This window comes from Ischnura elegans, chromosome 9 (genome assembly GCF_921293095.1).
Source record: "Ischnura elegans chromosome 9, ioIscEleg1.1, whole genome shotgun sequence".
Lineage (NCBI taxonomy): Eukaryota > Metazoa > Arthropoda > Insecta > Odonata > Coenagrionidae > Ischnura > Ischnura elegans.
Window position 1 is genome coordinate 105,490,985 of NC_060254.1, and position 23,731 is coordinate 105,514,715.

At 37.5% G+C, this 23,731-nt stretch overlaps 2 long non-coding RNA genes across 2 annotated transcripts; both read right to left on the reverse strand.

Moving 5' to 3' along the window:
- Positions 1 to 3,444: 3,444 nt before the first annotated feature.
- LOC124165130 lies at positions 3,445 to 7,269 on the reverse strand. The gene is made up of 3 exons (XR_006866122.1): positions 7,113 to 7,269; positions 5,566 to 5,636; positions 3,445 to 3,480 (listed from the first exon to the last, which is right to left on the reverse strand). It is a non-coding gene; the product is annotated as an uncharacterized LOC124165130 (long non-coding RNA).
- A 1,355-nt stretch (positions 7,270 to 8,624) lies between these two features.
- On the reverse strand, positions 8,625 to 21,257 carry LOC124166031. The gene is made up of 4 exons (XR_006866382.1): positions 21,093 to 21,257; positions 19,960 to 20,012; positions 10,488 to 10,569; positions 8,625 to 8,696 (listed from the first exon to the last, which is right to left on the reverse strand). It is a non-coding gene; the product is annotated as an uncharacterized LOC124166031 (long non-coding RNA).
- Positions 21,258 to 23,731: the final 2,474 nt, after the last annotated feature.

Below are 23,731 nucleotides of genomic sequence, written 5' to 3' on the forward strand. Positions count from 1 at the left end.
TTTTTTTGGGTCTTTTTCCTACTTTTACGGCATATTTTCTCATTCGTTTCTCTAGGTCAATTACCAATCCTCAATTCATTTCGATTTTATTTCATTTTATGAGTTATTCAAACGTGTTGGGGTTAGTTGCAGATTTTCTTCCTTTTCATAAAAAGATAACATATTAATTGCGTATGCAACACTGCATTACATTATGTACATACATTATTGGTCTGTATTTTTTACTCGTTTATTTGTTTCCTTAGCTTTGTAAACGAAATTGCGGAAATGAATAGATAAGCTCAGAGGTATTTTAAGCATTATGGAATTTAACCATTATTTATTCCCTTTAAATAGTATTTTTATCTTATTTTTTAATTTATTCATATCTTATGTGCAACCACAAAAATTATGATCAGACTTAGTTTTTGTGAATAACGTGTATTCCCGTCTCAAAACTCACTATTTTATTCCAAAATGTTTCCATGCGGTCCATAAGGTCGTATTTTATACTTTATTGATAATTTTTAAAATAATTATTGTAAATTACGTTTTTTTTACATATTTTGGTTTTTTTTCCTAATTTTACGGCATATTTCCTCAGTCATTGCTCCACATCAATTACTTATCCTCTGTTCATTATGGTGTTTTCATTTTGTAGGTCATTAATACATTCTAGTGTTAAGTACAGATACAGTCTTTACTTTCATAAAAACTAACATATTCAACACTCACATATGCAACACTCCATTACACAAATAGTACTATTTTGCTGGATAATTTTTAAGGCTCAAGGTTGGAGTCCCTCCCTACCAGCGGCACTCCCAGAGATTATTTCAACTTGCAAATGATATTTTCTTTGGAATAATCCTCTCATAGACGGAGAAAAATGCAGAAAGCATTTTCATCCGAAATCCTTCACCAAGGTCCTTCACTAAGGGCAGGGGCGGATCCAGGATTTTTTTCTGGGAGGGGCACAAGCAAGGCCTTATCCAGGATTTTGTTCTGGGTGGGGCACAAGGATACCTCGTAATACAAAACGAACGCAATGATAATGGGACCGTATTAAAAATCATGCATATTTTTGAGGGTCTGGGGGGGGCACGTGCCCCAGTGCCCCCCCCCTGGATCCGCCTATGACTAAGGGCATAATGGATTGGAAGCCATTGGACAGGGAGAACTGGAAACTTGGCTGGGCCTTCTTCTCCACATGGGCGCAATTAGGGTTAATACGATTTCTAACGATTGGAGGTCAGAATTAGTGCGAGTACCGATTTTCGGGAGAAAATGTGCCGTGATAGGTTTTTAGGAATGATGCAGGCTCTTCATTTCTCCGCTAACCGTGAAGGCATCCGTAGGACAGTGACTACGATTTGCCTAGAATGTGAAGGTCAACCAGGGCTCTGTCTAAGGCCTTGCTTTCAAATACATCATAAAAATTTGTGAGAATTTTTATTGAAATGTTTCAATGTTGCAATAACTCTGAGGTAACATAGATTTGCTTTGATAAAAAAAGATGTTTCTTCCATAAATATATATTTTTCTTGCCGTTCATTGTGTGTTCTACTTCTGTGACTCGTAAAAATTAAATCTACGGCCGTCGAAACAAAAAAATACACGTAAAACCTAATTCCAAGATATTTTCGTCATTAACCTATGGAATCAATGGTAGAAGAGGTATTATAAACGGAAATATGAAAAGTTCACACCTTCATACAAGGAAAATTGCATGTGTGTAATGTGGGTTGCGTAAATTGTCAATTACTGGTGACGGGTGGCATACATGTATGTCATTAACGTTTTTTACAAATTGTGAGAAATAGAAACAAAAAAAATTGCAAATTCTGTTGTATTACTTCCAAGACCACCGTTATGAAGGAAAATCACCCATCCGTCACTGGAGGTTTCGGCAAAAATATCATCCGCATTGAATGTGTTAAATGTATCATTACAGAAAATATGCACATGTAGTCTGATGTACTACAAGGAAATGAGAAGGCATTAGGTATGAACAGCAAAAAAAATGATTATGATAACCAAGTGAAAGAGAAGTAAAAGGCTTGATATGTTTTATCTCTGTATACAGTAGAGAATGTATTACTTGGGTCAATGAATAAAGATTAGGTATCTGTTTTTGAATAATATTAAGTTCAGAGAATTGACTCTTAATGGACAGTACACATTACTTAATTAATGTTTGGCATGGAAATCATCTCACATTAAGAGTTGACCATGTTTTGGTTGAATATAGTCAAGTCCACCCCTGAATGATAATAAAAGATGATGTGCTTGAATTTCGGATAAAATCACTACTTTACAAAAAATAACATAGAACAACTTGAACTGGATGAAAATTATAAGTACCACTCATATCCAGGGCTGATAAACCACCACAAACAATCTTTTTCTGTGCCAGACTGGAGCCTGGGTCGAAGACTTCTTGCAACTCATCACCATCTCCTTTATTTTCATTGGGAAAAAGTGACAATACCATTCACAGAAGACATTCTTGCTTGATGCACTGATGTATGCACACTGCACAGACAATCATTCATTGATTCAGGCATCGAATATGTACTTCCAACTGATTCACAGGCGTAAATGGATCATTCTTCTGAGTTTCTGTCATTCTACAAGAAAATGAAATGGAGAAATAAGATCTCTCTCACTTTCTATGACTAATACAATTTGAACACGGGCGTACCCAGCAAAGGGCAGGGTGGGGCAGCTCCCCACCCCCCCCTTCCACGTAGAAACAAGAGTCGCAGAAGTCGTTGAGCAAAATCAGTGCTGAACTGAAACAAAAGCATTCAACAAATTTTCTTTAAACCCACGAAAAATGATATACATATATGTATTAGTTTAAGATGTGTTACTAAAATAAAGCTATTTTTTCAAGGAAATAGTCTCATAAATCCTATTTCTGCTCCCCCCTCAGACCTTGGCTTGCACCCCCTCCCCCTAGAACACGGCTTGTCCCCCCCTAGTAATGATTCTGGGTACGCCCTTGAATTTGAATGTACCTGAACAAATGAAAACAAGATTTTAATGAATATTTTACAATAGTACTTCTACTAAACAGATTATTTGCAACCAAAAATTGTGTCAAATGGTAATTAACAAAAAAGGATTAACAAATACATATCAAAAAACAAATGATAGTCAAAAAGATCTCGCCATGATCTTAGAGTAAAGAGAAGGGAGAGCCTTGAAAGTGAGCAAAGATTATATCATACCTATTACTCTATACAAATTATTTTCATTATATAAAATAAAGTTTAACCTTGGACTTTTATTTTGAAATTTGTCCGTTTTATTTGATTTTCACACTCACCCCTTTGCTTATCCTCATTTCTCAAAAGACTTCTTTGCTTCAACATGTTTACATTCCATGGTCCAACATCCTCATCCACCACACTATCCAGGGTTGGTATGGCCGGGTCGGCTGATCGGTGTCAGCCAATGGCCCCTTAGCTTATGGGCCCATCACAATGCTCGAGTCTATTGTGAAGCGTACATGAATGGCGTTATAGAAAACTCAGATTACTTAAACATAAGATTTTTTTGCAATTACAAAATTCTAGGTGTTCATTAGTTGCTTTATTTATGAAATAATGACAAAAATTATATAAAAAACAAATTAAGGTGCCAGAAGATAAAAGAGAACGTGATGCTTTTTTGAAAGGGTTATTCAAAAGGTTATTTTAGAGGTTTAGTTTAGATTTGAGTGCAGTTTAAAGGAAATTATACTCTTAATAGATACCCAGACGGCACAGAATCCTCCGTATCTAATTCGTATGTAGATAGTATCCATTGACGAAAAGTGACGGAGCGGTAGTATGCATACGAATTAGATACGGAGGATTCTGTGCCGTCTGGGTAATAAAACCATAGTAAGGTTTTAATTTTTATTAGCAGTGGAATTTTCACTTTTAGTGCTACTTTCTTTGTTTCCTTGTTGTGTGTATTTATTATTCCTTTTACCAATTTTCTACTGATGCCATAAATATCCGACAGTACGTTTCTTTACCCAGGAGATGAGCGCCAGAAATATTCAATGGAGAATTTCCTACTCATTTCCTATACCAGATAATGACACAATTTCTCAATAAATTCCTCATTAATCTACCCAAACCTACTCCTGTCTTTTCTTATCTACCCATCCTTCCTTTGCTCTTAAATATTCTTAATGATTTCTTCAGCAATCCACAGTTTCCTTATCCTATGCCTTTCCATCTTTTTGGAAAAGGGTATTTGAAGGGTTATTATATAGGTTTCTTTTATATTTCAGTGCAGCTTTAAGGAAACAATTTCAATTAGTTACACATCATTGGAAGGTTAATATAAATTCTAAAACATTGCCTTCTAACAAGCATATTTTGGAAAATTTAAATATATATCTACATAATCCCTTGTGAGTTAACGCAATTGCGTGCAGCAAGGGATGAGTATTCAACAGTCATGCAACAGCAGGTTGCACTTGGATGCTTTCATGCACATTAGGGTGGTCCTTATTTTAAAAGTTTTCGAATTTATTTTGGGATGCCCCCCCTCCCAGTTTTATCCCATTTTGTGAGAAAACAAAACATGAAAATTATATTTTCAATTGGATACCAGGAAAACATGCCGCATCGCACTCAAAGTTTTGAAATTTAGGTATTTTTCAGCTTAGTAAAACCACTTGTCTGTTTCCACACACTTTTATTTAAACCCACCATGGTTTCGACAACTCGTGCCATTATCAAGGTACATAGCCTTGGATGACAGCCTTTTTATGGTGGTAGAGTTTTTCAGGAGGGGGGAGGGTTATTGGGATGTGTTCATTCCAAGGTTAATGATGACGTCAATGGGTGATTGGTGGGAGGTAGGGGTGAGTGGAATGGGAACATATGGTCGTTACATAATTTAAAATTAGCAGGGCAATTAACAATTTCAAACTGTTCTAAGAAATCCAGTTTTTGCCTCTAGTCATGTATGTACTTGTAAAACTTTTGCAAAAAAATTGCACCAATGGTGTTCGTCATTCAAATGTCTTGCAATTCCTGATGAGTCGTCGTTATTTAAAAAACATCGTCTATGTTCTCTCATTCTCGTTTTAAAACTCCTCCCAGTCTGGCGAATATATTTGGTTTCACAATTGTCACAAATCATTTCATACACTCCACCTTTATCATCATTACAATATTCACCAATAGAGTTAAACAATAATTTACCTAGTGTCAAAGTAGTGTACCTAGTTTGGGTGTTTACTCATTAGACACTCGCAGAGTATCACCTCAAATTTCTTTCATTTCTGCCCTTTGGATTCCAAGATATCGCACCGAGAGTGAGCGCCAGGCACCCCAGCCAGACAATTTGGGTGGCACGCGGGTTGCATACTCTCTACATTTGTTGTTCATTCCCACTCATCATGAAATCATAAAGTTCTTTAGATAAACTTTAAACTTGGTCAATATAACCTTGGATGCTCTATTTATCTCTATTAATTGACAAAACAGGCTAAGTAGCAGTGGTTTCTTCTCTATATCTAGAATTTTATGTACATACGTATATGTAGAAATATGATAGCAAAAACGGATCTCATACCATTTTGATGATCTGCTAGAGGCCTGGGGCAGGTGTCATTCCCCAAATGTTGCGGTGGGACACGTCGTCAGCTGTTATGGGTGAAAAACAATTTAAATGATATTCATTAGTAACCACCTTGAAATATATTTTGGATGTTGTATCCTTTTCAATATGTATGTTATTGTCTTTATATTATTTATTATTAGTGCGATAAATTTCATGCACAATTGACCTTAACTGAAATTAATACGTACTCTTGGCAATTAACGCATGCCTTGAGGGAATCCTTTGTGCATGAAATCATGTCAGTAGTTGTTTTCAACTCATCGTTTTTTATTTCAACTTTGCGCAAAAATGAAAATAACGTAAATATAATCATGAAATTCCCAGCCAAAACTATCAGTATGATAATAAGGTAAGGCAAAAAACCTATACTTTGTTATCAACTAATTTTGGGTTATTTTTACTGTGTTCAATTTAGATGTTACTCCAAACAAAACAGCATGTATTTCCCTGTAAGTATTTCTCATACTAGTATTTACACCAGTGGTGCAACTATGAGTGAATAGATACCCTAATAAGACTCAGAAGTGGAATAACTAGGAATATGCCTTTAGGGGAATTGGGGGGCTTTGAGAGGGGGGATGAGGTTGGGTAGTGAGGGATATCCCCCAGAAAATGGGAAGTTAAGGTAAATTAAAAAATAAAATAAAATGCCTGAAAATGCATTTTACGTCATTTTGGCAATTTAAATTTAACTTTGTGCGGATGCATTTGTTATGTGTCCAAACTAGACAATGGTTTTAAATAATATTTTTATTTCTCTGGCGCTTTGGGACGAATACAGCCCCTCATCCCCCTCCCCATACTCAAACCACTAAGACTCAGAGCAATTAAAAAGAAAATATTTAAAACTATTACCCAGCATTGACATGGAATAACTGCAACTACTTAAAGTTAAATCTTTAGTGCCTAAATGATGTTAAATGTAATCCTAGGCATGTACGATTTTTTAAATTTTCCCAGTTGCCAGGGAGGGGGGTTGCCACCCCACGCCATCTCACCCATTCCCCCGCACCCCCAAAGCATATTCCTAGTAACGCCACTGATTAATACTATTATCCAGCTATACCATGCACAATAATTATTGGTATGCATTCAAAGTATGTAGAAATTTTTATTACAAGTATCATTTTTTTGTTCAGATTTCAAAGTGAATTTTCATCTCAAAATTGAAAATCATTCATTCCTTGTCCCAAAAGTTCCCCAAATTTCACTCATAGTCAGGTGTTATGGCTGTAAAATCAATTTACATGATATTATTTAGAATCCATCTTGAATTGCACTTTGGATTTTCTACCTTATTATTACGTATATTACCTATTGCTCAATTATTACGCATTCTATTATTTGAGCCATCATAGCACAAATCAGTTTCTGGAGGAATTTGTCTACCACAGAAGTGTATGATTTTGAATGTGTACGTGTTTGTTGATGGTTGGTAGTGAGGCTAATATAAAAAAAATGTATATTCAGAAAAATTATTACAAAAACAGATCCCATACCATTTTGATGATCTGTTGAAGGCCAGGGGCAGTTGTCATTCCCCGAATGTCGCGTTTAGACGCATAGTCAGCTATTATGGCTGAAAAACAATTTAAATGATATTCATTAGGAGCCAGCTTACATATGATCTACCCTTATTATTACGTATGTTCATGCTCCTTGCATGTATAATAGTATGATAAATTGTATATGCCATTGGCCCTTAACCTGGCCTGTGTTGGGCCGCCAAGACACCCTCCTATTCCGAAATTGACGAATTCTAATGTCAGAATACCAATATTGCCCAGTTCCTTGATGTAAATCATGTCCCATTCAACAGCATAATTAACACCGTCTTGGGTAAAAAAAATAATAATTTAATTTAATATGATTCAATCTCGTAAGATTCAATTCAATCTCAAGAGGGTGAGGATATAAATTTCAAAATTAATTATTGTATTCCACACCCCCAGACTCCCCTGCAGTCCTCCCCCTGAATACTCCTGGCACCCTCTGCCCATGGCTGTCCACTGTCGTAAGATGGCGCCCAGCACAGGCCTGCCTTTAACCCTTTCACACCAGACGTCGTGTGTGGCCGACGGGCATTTTCATACGCAGAAAACCTGACGTCAGGTATAGCTATCACAGATTTTTCAATGCAGACGACCGGATATATTGGCTCTGGCCGATTTGAGGGATGGTAAGTGACCACTGAGGTAGCAATTGTTGGATGCATTCAGGCCCGGCCTGAGACCCAGCTTAGCGAGTCTTTAGGGCCACTCCTTAGCAATTATAAGCCGGACCCTTCAACTCATTTATGATCATCCTCACCGTAGGAATCCGTTGCAAAATGTTATGTTGTCAATAGTTTTTCCAATGATATATTTTGTGCATACTACAATTTTTTTTAATACTTTGAAATGAATTTTTCATTTTGTTCTGCGTGTAATTAATTTGTAAAGGAAATTTTAGTGTTAAAAAATAACAGACTTAAGGACTTAAAGCCTTATTACCTTATGCCGAGCTTATACATATTTACTAACTTTGTTGTTATTAACACAAGAAACCGGTTTAAAATTTCACAATGCTTAAAAAATACTTGTTATTCTTTTAGAAGAGTAAATTATTGAAAATCAAATACAATGTTTGGTTGAAAAAACACTGGTAACGCAATAAGTTGACCATGGATTCGTGCTATGATAGGGATAGAGGGTGTGGTCCAGTGGGTGGGGTAAGGGACGGACGCTAATCGCTGGGCTTTGAGCTTGGTGCCAAAACAGAGGGACAAAAATACACAGGCAACTCACACCCTAAACAGAGCTCAATACAGAGAGGTTTGAAATATTCTAATGCTACTTGTAGCACAAAAACGTTTTCCTATTCTAGCCGCCAGTGCCAAAGGGTTGAATGAAGATAATAGGTATTCTTGGAAATTAACATGTGCATTGAGGAAATGTTTTTTGAATGAAATGACACTAATACATAAAAAAATTATATTCAGAAAAATCAAAAAAAAAAAATAGATCTCATACCATTTTGATGATCATCTGGAGGCTAGGGGCAGCTGTCTTTGCCCAAAATTCACACATAGTCAGGTGTTATGGCTGAAAATCAATTTACATGATATTCATTAGGAACCATCTTAAAATGTTATTTGAATGATCCACCCTTATCATTATGTATGTTGTTGCTCCTGGAATTTGTTATAATAAGTATGATAAATTGCAAGTGCCAATTGTAGCAGAAAGTACCTAACCTTGGGTTGGTATCTAAGGACTTTCCGTCGATGGGAAATGGTGAAAGACCCAAGGTTGGTACTGGTGGTTACTTCCGGTATTCCCCATTACGGGAAAGTGATATGTAATGTCAAATTAATGCCTCGTATGGTAGGAACTATCAAATAAATACATAGCCATCCAGTGCCAGCTTGCTCATTTAATCTCTATCACCCTCCTGGGCTAAAAATACAACACCAATGACCCTTAAATAAAGACAATAGGTACCTACTCTTGGAAATTTATGAGTACCTTGAGGAAACATTTTTTTTTGCGAAATCATTTGTGTCGTTGTTTTTCAATTTAATTCCATTTATTTCATCATTTTTTATTTCAAATTTACATAAATTAAAATCAAAAGTGATGCAATCAAGAATATCTTTGCAGATATGGTCAGTGTTATTTAAAGCACATAAAAAATATATGTACTTTGTTAATAACAATATCTGGGTTTTTTTACTGCATTGAAATAAAATGTTACTCCAAGCAAAACAGCATGTATGTATTTCCCTGTTAGTGTTTCTCATATTAGGAATGGTGGATTTAGGAGGGGGTGGGGGGAGCACAGGGGCATGTGCACCCTTATACCCTTAAAAAATATACAAGATTTTTAATAATGTCCCATCATCATTGCATTCATTTTGTATTACGAGGTAGCCTAATGCCTCCCCATATCAAAATCCTTTTCTTGTGCCCCCCAGAGAGAAATCCTGGATCTGCCCCTGCATATTTAGTACATATTTACACTATTATCCAACTAGACCATGTACAATTACTTTTGATAGGTTCTCAAGGTATGCAGAAATATTTTAATACGAGTATCTTTTTTTTGTTCAGATTTCAAAATTCATTATCATCTCGAAATTCAAAATCATTCATTACTTGTCCCAAAAGTTTCTTAGTACATACCTTGGCTGAAATGTCTTTTTAATGTTAAATCACAGGTTTGACAAACATACATATATTTAAAGATGAAGCATTGAAAAGTCTTGGCTGTTGTTTAAATTATGTTCTCATTAAAAATTTGAGTGCACTAATACATATATTTTCTAACGCTCACAGGGCATGGTTGCAAGTAATTTGTTGCAGTAAAGAAACAAAAAAATCATTAACAATCTGCCCTACAATCTATGACATTGTTGTGATACGACATCTGCTATCATCTCAAAAAAGGTAAAAATGGGTGATTGGTCAATTCCACAATTTTAAGAAATTCAAATACAAAAAGAATCTTTCACCAATTTGAATAAAAATCTTGGATCCATATTCACAAAATCTATATCTAAAAATATTTAAGATGCAAAAGTTATTAATAAAGGATACAGGAAGAGCATGGCCTTATATTTACAATGAGTTAAAAGAGGAAGAAAGCTGGCCACGGCGGGTAAGCTAAGAAGAGGGGCATGGTGGTCATTAAGTTATTCAGAGTTACAAAACCTCTAACTAGAAACTCTTTCCCGTAAACAAAAGCTATCATAGCATTAATCAGTTTCTGGAGGAATTTGTCTACCATAAAGGTGTATGATTTTGAAAGTGTATGTATTTGTTTTTTTCATGAAATGAGACCGATTTACATAAAATGTGTACCTAGAAAAATGATAACAAAAACAGATCTCATACCATTTTGACGATCTGCCAGAGGCTGGGGGCAGGGGTCATTCCCCAAATTATGCAGTGGACTCGTTCCAGTCACGTGTTATGGCTGGAAAATCAATTTACATGATATTATTTAGAAATCAGCTTAAATTGAACTATGGATGATCTACCCCCAGTGAGAAATGGGTGGTGGAATCCACGTGGAACCCACGTGGAGATGTAACGTGGATACCACGTGTTTTTGGTCGTGGAATCAACGTGGAACCCACGTGGAAATTTGGTGGAAAAATTAAAACAGCAGTAGGTGCTGTCCTAAAACCATTAAAACCTCAACCACTCTATATCTAAACCTTCTATGTATATGTGTGTCTATGATTTTTCATGTGCTCTCATGCCTGCCTTTCCACGAATTATATAAAAATAGAATGTGCGATACATTTTCACATAACTAGCGTGGTTTCAGGATGATAAATGACGCAATGTCACCAGAGAGTTAAGTTCCACAAATTAGAAATTCTGTTTAACATTTTATGCTAATCACCACAAATCCGCTTGAAATCAATGTGGATTCCACGTGGGTCCAACCACTCAATATCCACCACCACCATATATCCACGAGTCAACGTGGATTCCACCACCCATTTCTCACCGGGCCCTCATTATAACTTATATTATTGCTCCTGGAATTTTTTATAAATAGTATGAAAAATTGCCTATGCCAAATGGCCTATAAATAGAGGTCCGTGGAAGACATTTTATTTTTTGCTAAAATTCATTTTTAAACCATGTGATTTTTGTGTTATAGAAAATCTTGGCAGTGTTTTATAATGCTACAATTTTTCCACATTTATAGCCTTTTATTTTATGGAACACGTTTCATGAATACTAATACTTTTATTAAGCATTTTACATAACATTTAACACAATTTCGATTGTACAAAATTTCTGATAAAACTAAATGAAGGAAATGGTCAAGTATGTGGTATTGGCATATACGATCAGCTAATGGCAAATCCCCACTCCCTAATATATGTCTATACTTGGAGAGCCATTCCAGAATGTTTGGATTGTCAAGTTTCTCTACACTAAATAAAGCCTTTAAAAATGCTTCAGCAGTAGCGACAACAAGTTCCTCCTTCGCTTTCTTTGACTGAGTGACTGTGTGTTCAAATTCTTTAATTGCAAACTTAGCACAGTAAAATGTGCTCTGTCTTTCACAAAAAATCCTTCCGAGTTGAATTCACTTACCCTGGTATGAGCAGTAGCACTAGCTTTTGGAATTTTAAAATTCGTTTCCATCGTTCGATATTTAAAGCTGGAACCACGATAAATAACAGTCCAACAGCAAAACACAACCTCTCATAATGGTGTTTTCAAACTGATTGTGAGTGCTGGGTTATTACGGTATTACCGTAGTACTGTATAACTTACAAATTGGCCAAAATATTTCATGTCGTGGGTTCTCTTTCGATACCCCTCACCCAGGTGTTGAGGGAAGGTAGGACATGCAGCTAGATACAACAAAATCGCTTAGTTTTGATTACAGCTGTTGCCAGTCGGCCAGGAAAGGCAGTGAAATAAGTACATGTAACTCAAAATGATTGGATTCATAGAAACGGGAAAAATTATTTCCCATTTATCAATCCTGAAACATCTAGAATGAGGTTTTCTCACATGAAGAAATAGATGTTAGATTTGGCCAATGTCAAAATGCTTTCTTTTTGCATTGAAGCTCAGTGGAGATCCGAATATCCGACCGCTTATAAGGAGAACCCCTCTCCTCCTGTCCTTTCTGTTCCTACCTTCCCTTCCCCAAATGCTAGCACTTTGTGCCTTCAAATAACTATCCGTGTGTATGGATGTCTTTTAATGAATCGAATCGCTCAGTTGACGGGATGGCACCGTTAACGGTCGCCTTGGTCACCACGACACCCATTTCAATGTGGCCCAGCAGTGCGCCGTTCACGGCGTGAAATACAGGCAGTGCTACAGAGAGGCCGCTTTCTGAAGAAATGACTCTTTGCAATGAATAATTTCCCTGCAGATATTATCAGTGTTATTTTAAAGCACATAAAAAACTATACTATATGTTAATACCAATATTTGGAGTTATTTTTTCTGCATTCAAATCAAGTTAAACAAAACAGCATGAAATTCCCTGTTAGTGTTTCTCATATTAGTACATGTTTACATTACGAGAGGGGACCTAACGGTTGAGAGAGGGATCTGCTTTTCCCGTAAAGGGTTCCAAGCAGTGATATTTTCTGAGTCAGTGTGAGAATCCTGGTCTCTCTGAGTGCATCTGTTTGTCTTTGGGATTTTTTTGGTTAATCAACTTTTTCCGATGTAGCGAAAAGGTGTGATGGCTGACTGGCGGGGTGGACATGCAGCAGTGAAGTTTATTTTATTTATTTTTTTTTTGAGGGGAAAACTCCCGCAGAAACTCTAGTGATGCTTAAAACTGCTTTTGGGAATAGTAATCTAAGTAAAGCACGTGTCTACGACTGGTTTTCTCATCTCAACAATGGACAGATGTCGATTGATGACCATCCTCATTAAGGGCACCCGTCAACATCAAGAACGGACGGCAATGTTGCAAAAATCCACTCCCTCGTTCAAGAAGATCGTTGCCGAACCATAGGAGAACTTTATAGGTATTTTGCAGAGGTTAAGGGAAACTATCCGGAGAAAAAGGGCTGATCTTTGGCACACAGGTGATTGGTTCTTCCACCATGACAATGTACCCGTCCACACCGCAATGTCCATGAAGTGGTTTTTGACAAAAAAAGGCATCACGCCAATCGTTCACCCCCACTTTTCACCAGATATTGCCACCTGTTACTCTCTCTACTTCCTAGACTGAAAAGGGATATTAACGGAAAAGGTTTTGGGACGGTAGGTGAAGTAAAACAAAAATCGGTGAAAGGCCGAAAGAACATTGATTTTAGTGAATTAAAAAATTGTTTAGAAGTGTCGAAGTAACGATTAGATGAATGAATGTGTTGCAGTCAATGAGGATTACTTGGAAGGTGATAAAAATTTATAGAGAAAATATTGATTATTGAATAAGTTACTGCGCAATTCCTGTTATTTTTGGCTCCCCTCATGTATTATCCAACTAGACCATTCACAATTACTCTTGATGGGAACTCTATGCAGATATTTTTTATTGTGAGCACCTTATTTGGGTCAGATTTCAAAACTCACAATCATCTTGAACTTCAAACTATTCATTTCTTATCCCTAAACTATGTCTTAGTATGAGGGCTGGAATGTCTTTTTGAATGTCACATTACGGGTTTTACAAATATAGATATCTAAAGATGAGGTATTAAAATCTCAGGGAAATATTTAAATAAAGTTCACTTCAAAAACTACAATGCACTAATATGCTAATATACTAGTATGTTTTATAACGCTCACAGGGAATGGTTGCATGTAACTTGCTCTCCTAGATTTTAGTGACAAGATTAAACAGTGGCATTTACCAGGACCTACGTCACCCTGGGCTTCCCAGGCAACTACCCAGGGTGGCGTAGCTAGGGGGCAACCAAACGCCCAAACAGCAAAATTAAATTGTTTTCCAATTTTAAAATTTTTTATTTTTTATTCTATCTCATGGTGCAAATTTATTTTTTATTTTTGCGGAAGAAAAGGTAGACTTTGTGAAAAAAAACTCATAAAGTTTCATGGCTATTATCCATGTATATAATAAAAATATATCACTGCCACTCATATTATGTTGGTTCTTGAAAAATATAAGTCTATTAAACTATTTGGATTAAAATGTTCTTATTATACCTCCGAAAATGCTCTCTGGTACAGTGAGTCCTCGTTTAACGTTGTTGATTCGTTCCTGAAAAAGTCGACGTTAAGCGAAACAACGTTAAACGATGCAGTGTTTCCCATAAGAAACAATGTAAAAAATTTAAATTGGTTCCTAGCCATGTTCCTAACAATCCATTTCTTCGTGAAGAATCCAGAATTTCCCGGGCGAGAATCCAAGGAGGCCAATTATCGGAGCCGTAACTTTAAGCAGACTTTGTGACCAATCGGGAGACACCTGAATCAGGCCAAAACGAAAAAAATCTGAATCTGACACTCGGGAGCACGAGGATGAAGGGCGAGTCAATTTTCGTGATGATATGAATTCTTTAACCCGGCGGAAATCGCGAGAAACATTCATTACTGATTATTCACTTCAGCATGATAACGATTCATTCGAAACGAAACGAATTTTCATAACGAAAAGGTTGGGAAGAAGGCATTATTAAATGAAATATAAAAACTAAAAAGAAAGTATTTTAATGGCGAAACATCGATATTTTCAGTAACAGAAGAAATTTTAATTGTAAAAACTCGACCTGCAAACCTAAAACTCGACCGATCTCTCCAGCAGTTGCACCTTCTTCAATTCTTTTAATAATACCAAGTTTTTTTTTCTAATATCGCCGTTTTTTCTTCACGTCTGAAGAACCGCCAGGATAGCCACTCTTCTTCGTGGACATTTTTTTCGGTTGGCATCAGAAAAATAAACGGATAATGGGTAAATGAGGTGATAATTATTCGCTCAGACGCATATTTAACATACGCTACCCACGCCAACCTTTTCTGTCGAGCGAAAATTACCAATCGCATTAATATAGTAATATTTACTATACATCAGATGCGCTTGCGTCCTATTCGCCATTCATTTTTTTTTCGCCGCGCATAATTTGAACAACGTTATCGCGAAGCAATAACGACGTTAAATGATCAAGGGTTTCAATTTTTGGGCAACGTTATCGTGAAACAACGTTAAACGGGACGACGTTAAACGAGGACACACTGTATTTCTTTTTAACAAAAAATGTACACTGCATTACACACAAAAGAGGTGATGCTACACAATGGCTCAGGGAGGGGTCAGGCTTTGGAGGATAGACCACTTCCGCCCCGAATTCAGAGAAATTTTTTAATTCATTTCATTTTACTTACTTAATTGCATTGACATTAATTATGGAAAAGTGTAAGGATCGATAGAATATCCCTGAGAAAGCTGTAAACCTCACCATTTTGAACCATTTACATATCTTAAAATTTTCTGGGGGAGGTCCCAGCACCACCGGCTTACAATGGCAGGCATTCCATACCATCCAGATCCCACAGCATTGATTGTCCTCTCTAAAATTCCCCTGTCCTTAATTCCTAGCTGTACCCCTTTCCCTGGACCACTTAATTGGTATACATAATTGAGGGGTATTCCATACCAAACCCCCCTTAGTAGGGCAACACAACAGCAGTTTGCTCTGTGTTTTCCCTTGAGCGGTCCCTGGTATTGATGTACAAGTCATTTATATTTTGACCGTAATAAAGATAAGAGTGCTATCCACAAGCATTCTTGTTCTTTTCCGAATCCAATCAATTCCGCATTACAATATTTGAGTGCTCGAATTTTGGGGATTTGATGGATTTTAGGGTGTTTGCAGATTATAAAGCATACAAGCCTCAAAGTCTCAAAGTCTGGATCTACAGGCTTTATATAGTTGTGTTCGCTAGTTTCCTTGTGTTCACCCATCCCTATTTCCTTTGATGCCAAACGTCGGGTTGAATCGACGAGCATTTTCATACGCAAACGACCTGATGCCGGCTATAGCTGACATGGGGGAAGGAAGGTGACTGGTGAGATAGCTGTGGTCGTATGCATTCTGGCCCTGCCAGAGACCCAACTTAGGGAGACCTTAGGGCCACTGCACCGTAATTAAGCCCGACCCTCCCCTTATGGGATCTGCTTTTATCCCACTCCACAATGTTGATTGTAATGCATTTACGTACATGAGTAGGCAAAAAATGTCTTGTGAACGCATAACTCAGCTAAAAGGTTTGCGCCGAGTGCATTTAAATGGGTTTATTATAGTATCCTTTGTGTTATGTTTTCACTTAGGGCGTGTCAAGAGGTGTGCCTACGCGGCAGGATGACCAGCCACAGAAATTGCATGATGTCGTACATGTGACATAAAACAAGCTAATGCAAAAACAACAAGAAAAAGGACAGGTGGGATACAACAAGAAGAGGAACTAAGGCGTTTTGGTAGGATGAGAAGTACTTGTGTACTAACTTGGGTAGCAATCTGTGCAGCCATGGTAATGCGCATAGCAGACAGACAAATAGACATCCACTTCTAAATATATGTAGAAGATGGTTAGCTAGATTTATAAAATCCCTTCTTACCTTTTATAGGAGGAATAGGGCAGGGGCGCAGCTAAGGACAAAGGCTGGGGGGTGGGTTTAGGCGCAGCTATAATACTTTGGGGTGTGGGGGTATTGCATAACCGCCTTAAGATTAATGGTGTAAAATGGCAACCATTACGGTTTTCTGAGGGATATGTGATTAATCCTAATACTATTCTATAAGTAATACAAATCCATTAAGTAAAATGGATTAAACTTAAAAATTTCTCTGAGCTCTGGAGGGGTTTTATCCCCCACGCTGCGCCACTGGAATAGGGGATGCTCAATTGAGTATTGAGTTTAACCCTTAAACAGCGGAGTTTTTTTTCGGAGTTTTATTTTGTTTTTCCGTTATAAACTGCTTACTGCCCAAGCATTCAGATAACCACTTAGTTTTAAAATTCTGTTGATTCGTTCTTGCTAGAGGGGGTGTGCCCATATGGGCACGCTAGCCGTTCCGGCCACCGGTCTTCATTCTGCAGAAGAATCGCTCGAACCATCATAATTCTCATTTTTATTGTGTGATACGCCATATATTTTTGCATTTACCTATAATACTTCTTTTATTTGACAATTTGAAGTAATTTCAAATGATTATACTTTATTTTTTTTAGGTTTAAACATTTTTTTGCTGAAATTAACTGTATAAAACTCAGTTTTGAGAAGTTATCGAATGAAAAATACATGTTATCAATGAGTTTATTAACATTATTAGTCCTATATTGCTGGTAGAGTCTTTGACAATTATAAATTGGGTTTTTCAATTGCAGAGTATGATAGTCAGAATTCCATTGAAGGTACCTGGGCACTTAGAACATTCTGAGCGCTCACGGGAAGAATATTACTCATAAGAAAATCGACGTCTATGAAACGGGACAAATTGGTTATCTCTGCCATCATACCTTATGTCATCAGACTTTCTATGATTAGTTGCACTTGATTGGGAATGTTAAATACGACCACCAGGTCTGGGAAAGGTACATCTTCGTTACAAAAACACTTGTGCAATCTCTCGCCTAAGGCTTACTGCGGTGTATTTGAAGCAGAATTTTCCGTACAGATCCAGGCATTTACAATGACAGCATCAAGGAGATAGCTTCATGTGGACCATCACCATGTTTTCCTCTGATAACATTCCTGTATCTGTTGATATTTTGATCTGTGGGATCAGTTCCGCCCATCTAAATATTGTAGCTAGAGACCACTGCTGGCTGCCTAACTTGTACAGTTTTTGAGGTAACACGTGGGAATCTCGTGACCTTTGTGAGTGGGTGTACACATTGCCAAGGTGACTTGACAGTCACTACCGAATAGTCATTCTATCTAGCAACAACAATATCCCTTTCTTTCTCCCGTGCGAAAGCATGGGAGCAGCGGGGCTGCTTAGCTAGCTGTTTTTTCGATCAATGGGAAAATTTTAGGTATCCTTTTTCTCAGAACCCTCCCTCATATCCTTAAGATTTTAACTGACTTATGAGAGGGAAGCTAGTAAACCAATTGTCAAAATAAATGGAAAAGATTTGTCACTTGCTCTAGTAAATTGTCCGACATGATAAGCTAATACGAAGAGCATTTACCTACGAATTTATGGTAGTTATTTTTTTCTTCAACACTCAGTCCCTGCTATATGCTGAAGTCCACCAAGTAATCTTGAGGAGTATTCAAGCACTCAATACTATATTTTAAAGGCGAAACTTATAGGTTCACCCCGTATGAACTGTTTGCAGCCATGATTGCTAAAATATTTTATCATGGATTTATGGTATTTTACATCGGGGGTTGGCACATAGTTTTCTGAACAAAGGTACTTTATCATATTTATGATTGGCCTAAGTGTGCACATTTTTTCGCTGTTATCGTAGTGATTATTAGCTGCACAGTGAAAAACCCTCATTATATTTTGCAACCTTGTGAATGGCATTATACACCACAGTGTTTCGGAAATCATCGCCACTCTCCCAAAAATTCTCTTCCTGCAGACAGCAATAACCACTCAAAAAAGAATTGAATAGAAAAGAGAAAAATAAATTTCTTCCGTCACGAACATTTCGGAAACCTCAACTTGGAATTTACCGGAAATTCAGCGAAATTCATTTCGAGGAATATATTCTCAGCGAATGACACGTCATCTCGTGCTTATGTGTATGTCTCGGTCATTTTACTGTCTCCTCCATCCTTTTCAGGACTAATCACTGACGGAGCTTGAAATGGTTGCTAGTTAACTTTCGCCTTGATTGTCTCCTTGCGACTTACAACCAGGGATTGGACTTAGTTGGAAAATTTGACCACGTGTTCAATGTGGTCGATGTGATCAAGGTTCAATCTACTTTTTATCGTTACAAAGTTTTCTATGCGATACAAAGCGGTTCACAATGAGCTTCGCCATTGTATTTATCAAACATCCTTTCCCCTTCCACCATGCCCTCGATTGTTGGGTATGTATACCAGTGGTAGAAAATAGCCCTATCATTCTTCATACTAGATAGTTGAGTAAAGTATAACGTAAGCACGATGAATAAAAGTGTTGAATAGTAAAAAATATATTTTTTGTACTAAAAATTAATGGAAATATTACAAAAAAATATTGATGCCTATAAAATCAAGTGACATAAGAAAAAAATGAAAGATTGACAAAAAATTAGCGTTTTACATCGAAATTATTTGATAACAGACCCAATAACAACGTTTATAGCGAAGGACACCTGCCAAAAAAGACACCCCCGGCTACCGGCTAGCGTGCCCATATGGGATCACCCAAAAATAAATTCAAATTCCTTGTCTCATAAGAAAGATATCACTATGCTTGCAAAAGAAACCGAAGTTGACAACATTCATTATGACGATAAGATTAAATACTTAGCCGAGTATAAAAAATAAAAAGGAAAAAAATCGCATTTACTGAAGACACATCGCCATTTTTTCTCTTTTGCCTCCTCGATCAGAGTGAGTAAGAATACCTAACCTGCCACAGTCAACTGCTGGTATAAATGCTGGCCGTTAGCACACGAACCGAATAAAGTGATGCATTGTAATCATTTTAGGCAAAAACAGCATGCTCTATAATATCTGGGTTAGAATTTATACGAAATTCTTTAGACCACTGCAGCTGTGCCCATATGGGCACGCTAGCCGTTCATGGGTTAATTCTCAATTGAATTGCTTTGGAATGATTAGAATGGTAGAAAGTATTTCAATCTTGTTACAATCTAAGAGTGAGAGATCAATACTTATTCTAGGAATTAAGGTACAGCAATTCCAATGGAAAACCTTGAAAATGTCATATACCTCTGGGTGGTTGGCCGCCGACATGCCAGGGAGTTGTCCTTGATGTTATGGCCCTGAAATAGTGAAGGCATATAATTGTAGATAAACCTCATTTATTGATGAAAATTAGAACTGTGTGACATCTTAAGATAACAGAAAAAATGTTATTCTAGACCTAACGTTGTGTGTTTTTAATGTTATAACCACTATTATCCAAGATTATTACAAGTTTTTCCAAGAGAACTTTACATTTTTTAGAATAAGGGTGTTCATAGGGGAGAATTCTTGTATTCAGAAATGTACTATGGGAGACATAAGTGATAATTACATAGGGGTCAGTGTTTGCCAATATCAATACCACCATGGGAATAGATTATCCCACAGCAAGGTACTATTGTTTTCAATAATTTGTTGAAAACCACACATCCAATTTTCCTATCAGGGCCAGACCAGTAAAACTTGGATAGCTGGCATACAAGGCTAATTGCACCCAAGGTCAAGGATGTGACGGAACTAGCAAAATCGGAGTCAAAGTATATGCGATGTGAGCAAAGTCTGGAAACGAGCACGTAGTCTCGTAGCTGATACTATTGCTATCATCATTGATTCATAACTAATTATATTCAAATGTGAGTTTGCACAGACTACTCTGAGTGCTTGAAGGAGCTTTGCAGCAGCCTGAAACTATGTACAGTGTCGTTAACCTCAGCTTCAATATCAGTGTGGCAATAGAAATGTAATTTAATTAATTATGAATTAATTTGATTAAAATCCTGTTACTTCTCCTTGTTTAAAAGTGATAAGTGCCATGGAAATTGAATTTTCAATGGAAATAAAGTACATCCAAATGAATGTTACTTCCAGAATCAGTTAATGAGCAATCTTCCCAGCTATAGAAAAAGGAAAGCAGTCCAATGATCCGTGATTCTCCTATCCTATTAGGCAAGTTCAGAGGCAGAATATCACTCATGTTTGAATGGTGGCAGGAATGGATCCAGATTGCAGGGGGAGGCACTCCTTTACATTGAGAGGAATCAAAACATCTGGGAGTCTACCATTTCAATCCTTTTGGCATTTGCATGAGGTGGAAATCTCTCTAGCTTACGTCCACACCAATACTTCTAGGCATACAAACATATGATACATTCACTTACCTCTTGAGGTGGGACTTTGGGCCTCGCCGCGGGTCACAGGTGGTCTTGATGGCGGTAAAACCTCCCGTCCCCATCGGGATGGTTCCGCGACGCTCTCTGTCCCAGGGCCTGGCGGACAAGATCTTCAATCCGCCTCTCTATAACCCCCACCATCCAGTCAATTTCGTTTGTAATAGACGCTATATCCAGAATTATGTTGTTATACTGTTGCATGAATTCTTCAACTGAGGGACGGTGTAGGTGGGGCCCTGGAAAGTCTTCCACCCCCCTGGCAGGGCCCTGTTGTTCAACATTGAGGTCTTCCCATGGGTCTTTTACTAGGCCTTCTTCTCCCGGAGGAGGAGAGGCGGTTGGTGAAGGGCGGCCCTCCTCCGGGGGCAATGGGGACGTGGCTATCGGCATCTCTGCAGTTTCATCTGACGTCGCTGTTTGCGGTAATGCCACGTCAGCCCCTGAAGTCTCCAACTCCTCCGGGATAGGGCCCTCGGCAGCCAATTCCTCCACCTCTTTGCGTCCTAGGCATCTGCCTATTATAGAGAGGAATCCTTCTTGATCACAAATAAATTTGGGCCCATTTCATTCCCACCCCATAGATTTTGCTATCAAAATGGATTAGTTAATGACACTTGTAGACTATGCAGGATAGAGAAAGATCGTTTAATTTGATTGTATAATTAGAAGAATTGGAGAAGAAGCATTCACCTGGGTTCCTCATGGGGAATCTAAGTGAACAGTTGGGCATTAGGGACCCTAAGTGTCTTATATGTGTAACACCTAGTGTGGTTATCAAGGCTCTATTGCACCCTTGCAATGCCAAGGACCATGGCCAACTTTAAACAGGCCGGAACATGGAATTTTGGCAACGCTGTGCCGGGGTCCTATCGTGTTTGTTTGAGAGCATGGCGACTTATGCGTGAAGAGTATCCGTGTAACCGAAGTAGCATTAAATCTCTTGTTAAAAAGGCAGAACTGGACTTCTTTTGTGGATATCATATTGACTAAAGGTACGTACAATAGTTTTAAGATAATTTTTGGGAGCTGAAGGAGGAAAATCACGTTTATTACTTCAAAAGTGTCGCGGTCACATGCCGGCCGGCCATAAATGGTGGGGAATTGAGAGTGCAACAATACTGGTTTAAAAGGGGGAACAAGAATTATTTTTCTATACTTTGTTTTGCCTTACGGTAAGTAAAATAGTTTAAAGATATTCTCAGTGAGTTGTGAGTGGATATTCAACAGTATTTCATCCAAAGCATAGCGTCTGTTGGCGGCCGGCCACGAAGTAACCTTGAGAGTACACAAATGAAACTAGGCGTATTTGTCGGGATATAAATGCTGCGTTGTTTTTACAATTTTATTATTCTCGGGTTAACCAACGCCACCTAAAGTAAAAGGCCTGAGGACTTCGCTGTGACGTCATGACGCGGAGGCCGAAATCGCCTCCGGAGGCATCGCGATATAAACGAGGGAGAAAAACGCACTTCAGAGGCAAATCGTCTACGATGTTTGATAATGAACATTGGGTTCGAGGAAACTGTCATTCAGAAAGAACGATTGCAGTACTTTACGCTAAAAATTGTAATACAATTACATCGAAGATCAAATGCCCATTCACTTCCATATTATATACTAACTATTATATTCCATATTATATTGATTATGACGTGAGTTCATTCTAGCGGGAGGTGCGTCACACATTAAATCATTTCGTGAGTTAAAGTGATACGTATCTCGACGTACAGAGTACCAAAAGCTAGCCAGATATTAAGTACATACTACCACTAAGTTTTGATGCGCAAGATGTTATTCTATAGGCTTTCTGTTCTATCATTGGTATTCGGCATTTTACTTATTCCATTCTCTCTATCATAGAATGAGTAAAACGCCAAAAGTTTCAATGGCAAAATTAGCATTGAATGCAGAACTTGTATGAAATAAAAGTTTTAACTTGAATTAGAAATGAAGATTGAAACTTCATCATATGTTATAAGAAATTGCATGCGTGGCAGAATCATAGTTCCAGGTTCCTATCTCAGTGACGCGACTGGAGGATGAAGTAGAATGCTGCAGCAGACCAATGGAAACGGATGGTGATACCTGTAACTTGTCTTAGATGTGATTAACAGGATAGGCTTACCCCTTTCAATCTCATTATAATTCACATCCAATGCAATAAAACATATTTTTAATGCTAAAATATGGTTTAATAAGAATTTTTTTCACTTTATAAGAGTTACAATTTTCCTGCTTAATCCAGGTTTACTACAAGCATCACTTAATTTACGGCTGTAGTTCTTCAAAAATATGTTACATGCAACATATACAATTTTTTTAATTCCACTTGACATGTGATGGCCATCAGGACAGACTTCATCACTAAAAAAGTCACTCATTATCAATGCATTCATAGTTACGCTAAATAGAACAGTTCTTTGATTTGCTTCCCTAAGGAACTTCTCTTCCAAAGGGCCACTAACTATTTTACTAAACACAACAAAACAAAACAGCATTTAACGAGACTTCATGCGGAAAAAAAGACCTCCACGGCTCAGACACTTAATAAAATCATCATTGTTATTATCCTCCAACATGCAGTCTTTTGAAAAAAAATCCTTACATGAGGAGCAGTTGACCTTCTT